We start from the raw sequence: 4,171 nt of genomic DNA on the forward strand, positions 1-4,171 counted from the left end.
GGTGAAGGGAGACGTCGGACAGTGTAAAATATGACAAAATAATAATAATTTATAAATTATCAAGGGTTCATGAGGGAGGGTGAGTGGGGAGGGAGGGGAAAAATGAGGAGCTGATATCAAGGGCTCAAGTAGAAAGCAAATGTTTTGAGAATGATGATGGCAACAAATGTACGAATGTGCTTGACACAATGGATATATGTATGGATTGTGATAAGAGTTGTACGAGCCCCCAATAAGATGATTTTTAAAAAACCCTTCAATATTTTACAATGATATATCGTAATATAAAAAATTTTCCTTTGATTATATTATCCTACCATGCATTTCATCATATAGTATTACTTTAAAATATTCTGGTTAGACAATGGTGATCAAAATAAAATTGAATTTCTCTTCGGTACCTTCTTTGCATACCTAATCCCGAAGTGTTAATAAAGATAGGTTGTTCTGATAATACTTCAAGAGCAACACTGCTCAAAGTATATCTGTTTCTACTTGTATAGTAAATTCATAATTACTTCTGCAAAATATTCTAAGTATTTACATTAAGGATAACTTGTATTACTGTATATACTCAAGTATAAGCCTAGTTTTTCAGCATATTTTTAATGCAGTTTTTGTGGTAAAATTAGGTGCCTTGGCTGATATGTTTGTTTGACCTTTAAATTGGACTGATGGCCTCTGAATTCACGATTAGCATGAATGGTTAGTGTACATGAGATTTAAAAAAACTAACAATTATTGCTTCCCAACTACATGTCAAGAACTAGTCTAAGCACTGAAAGGAGTCCTTGGGCAGTGCCAAATGGTTAAGCGCTAGACTACTAGCTGAAAGGCTGGTGGTTTGAACCCACTCTGAGGTACCTTAATGAGCTGTTTCCACAAACAGCGCAGCTTTGAAAATCGAATGGAACAGTTCTATGTACCTTAGAAAATCCTAAGGAACACATGGGATCATGTGGGTTACTATGAATTGTAATTGACCAACAATGAACATTAATGTCCAGTCCTACTTATGTGATGTTGGCCACACTATTTTGTCATTTTTTTAACAGGTGAGGAACTGGGGCACAATAAAATATTTAACTCAGCCAAAGTCATTTAAAGACAGATCCCAAACTTCAATGTAGCGAACTACCTATATGGCTCTTCTAGCCATAAGCAGCCTTTATAACTTCCACCAAACAACCTTCATTTTCCTGATGGTCTCCGTAAGAAAGTGAGGGAAGATACTGGTTGGATTATAATCAGCTGGGAGTGATTGCTAACAGTTGATTGTGATTATAAAGTAAGCAACCTCGGACTCGGGAGTGGGACTGCACTGCCATCAAAAGAAAAGAGCCAGGAGTGGAGCATGCCTTTTGGTCCCCGATATACCTGCATATTGAGCCTCCTGAATGTGAGAGACAGTTAGTTCTGACACCACAGGAATGGCAATGAGCAGCAACAGCAGCAGCTGCACCAGGAACCAGAGCATGAGACAAGGTGGTGGGCTTCACAGACTACAAAGCAAATAAAGCTGAGTGTTTGGGGACAGGAGGCTGACTTGTGAAGTGGGGTGTCTGTGGGCACTTATGGACTTGTTTTGATGAGCCAGGTTTCAGGATGAAGTTTACATGGGAGTGGTATGCCCTTTGGGCAACCGTAAAAGAACACTCAGACACTGTCTGAACAGGGCAGGCCAGGTCAAAAGGCTAAGGAATAGAGAGAGGGCTGTTCTCACTAAACAACTGTTCCCTGAGCAATTCTCACCTGAATTCTAACTTGTTAAACCCCCAAATTTTGAGTATTGTTTAAGAGTTCCCTGTGGTCATTGCAATGAATTAAGGGACCCAGGTGAAAGAGCCATGGGCAGGACGGTTGGTGTCAGAATAGCTAGGAAGTTTGGAGGGCAGACGTATGCCTGACAATTAGCCTTGGGAGCTGGAGATCAAATGTCATTTCTGTACTTTTTCCTAAAAAATCAAAACCAAACGGGCAGCCATCTAGTGACTAGTTGATTCTAGTCGATTCCAATTCACAGTGACCCTATAGGACAGAGTAGAATTGCCCCTTGGGGTTTCAGGGACTTTAAATCTTTATGGGAGCAGACAGCCTCATTCTCCTGAGGAGGAACTGGTGGGTTCAAACTGAGGACCTTGAGGCTAGCAGCTCAATGCACAGCCCACTAAATCATCAAGGCACAGTAAGTCACCAGTGCTCCTTTTGAAGCCAGATGTTAACTTCAACAACTCTCTTGGCAAACCTGTGATCTTCACCACTTTGCTCTGCTGCTGAGGTTATGTACCCATGCTTCATTCACTCAAGCACAGCTTGATTACAGCCAGTGAATATTGTAAGACAAACAGATTTTAAGTTTCTGTAAATAGTCCCAAGGGCATAAAGTAAACAAACACATTCAAGGGTAATTGCTAAATCATGGTATGAACAGCATGAATCTGTAGTAGTTGAGTCATGCATGACCTGTTTCTTATCCCTCCCAACCAACTAGTCATGTAAGTTCAAGTTCTATCCCAGGTGCTCTACGCAGGTGTGGCCAAGAAGACAAAAGCTCCCCCTCTCCTTAGCTCCTAGTGTGGGTCAGTCCTGCACTTCTCACTCCCTTGTTGCAAAAGCTCTATCCAGGTAGGCACATGGAAAATCAAGAGCTCCCTTCCTCCACCTGGTACTTAAAGGCTGGAAGTCTTACCCTAGGTAGGTATGGCCGGTAAAGAATACCAAATTCTAACATCCCTGAGATACCTTGTTCTTAAGGTGGGTACTCACTCCCTCCTGGGAGGTTCAGGCTAAGACACCAGGGACTATCTCCTCAGCCTGCAGGTTCTCCACAGTTCAGGTGGCACTTACAGAGGAAATGGTCCCTTACTACTACTGCGGGTGCTCTAGTGATGCAGCTCAACAGCTAACCAAAAGATTCGTGTTGCAAACTTAAACCAGCTGCTCCACGGGAGAAACACACGGCAGTTTGCTCCCAGAAACATGGCCGTAATGGAAAGCCTAAGGGGCAGCTCCACTCTTTCCTTAGGGTCACAATAAGTCATTTTCCCATGAATTTTTTGAAGCCTCCTTGTATGTTCACTGTTATAGTAGCATATGGAATAGTTTTACTGTCCTAAAAAACTGTGCACCATGTATCTCTCCTGCCTCCCTGAACCCCTGATCTTTTTACTGTCTCCACCCCCCAAAATGAACCCACTGCCACCACGTCAATTCCAACTCCGTGATCCTATAGGACAGAACAGAACTGCTCTCAGGGTTTCCAAAACTCTGTGTAACTATTTTATAGGAGTAGAACTTGATCTTTCTCCCATACAGTGGCTGGTGGTTTCAAACTGCTGACCTTGTGGTTACAAGTCAAACTCAGAACCACTATGCCACCAGGGATCCTTACAGTCTCTCTAGCTTTGTCTTTTCTATAAGGTTATATAGCAGAAATCATATTGTATGTAAGCTGTAAATTAGAAATATGCATATAAGGTTCTTCAATGTCTTTTTTCCTTGAAGGCTTGTTAGTCCATTTCCTTTTACTGCCAATATTCCATGTATCAAGGTACCACAATTTGTCTATTGAAAGGCATCTTTGCTTCAAGTTTTGGAACTTGTGAAAAGAGCTTCTATAAACATGTGAAAAGTTGTGTGTGGATAAAAGTTTTTGCCTCATTTGGGCATATAAGAAACTGCCAAACTTTCTTTGCAAATGACTGAGCCAAGTTATATCCTTACCAAACTGATCCACAAGACTTTCCACCCACTGGCCTGTGATCTTCTTGCACTCGGCGTCATTGCATGTGCTTCGTGAGTCTTAAGAGGACTTTATAGATTGGTATGGGACATATGGGCTAATATCTGGCTGATGGACTTGATCTGGACTGAGCTGGGGCATTTTCTCAATATTCAATTGCTCTTGCATATAAAGCTCTTTCCTATGCACATGTGAGTGTCGATGGATTTGTTTCTCTAGTCTACCCAGACTAACTTGAGTGGTTCCACCCTTCTCCTCCTCCTCCTCAGAGCTGCTTCTGTCTGTCACCATAAGCCCACTGCCCTCAGCTTCCTATCTCATCATTCAGGATGCTGTGCTCCATCTGATCCCATTTGGATCTTAAAAGAGTATAACGCTGAAGACGGACATTCTTCACTAGTTAAAACTCTCATTTGCTTTTAGGAAGAC

General features: G+C 42.0%; 1 protein-coding gene across 1 annotated transcript in view; it reads right to left on the bottom strand.

Annotated features, from left to right (window-relative positions):
* Window positions 1-4,171, bottom strand: part of AGL (amylo-alpha-1, 6-glucosidase, 4-alpha-glucanotransferase) — an 87,354-nt gene that overhangs the window by 47,412 nt on the left and 35,771 nt on the right. The window lies entirely within an intron of this gene.

Source organism: Echinops telfairi, unplaced genomic scaffold (assembly GCF_000313985.2).
Source record: "Echinops telfairi isolate 266 unplaced genomic scaffold, ASM31398v2 ScPeMD7_443;HRSCAF=831, whole genome shotgun sequence".
In the NCBI taxonomy this organism is placed as follows: Eukaryota; Metazoa; Chordata; class Mammalia; order Afrosoricida; family Tenrecidae; genus Echinops; species Echinops telfairi.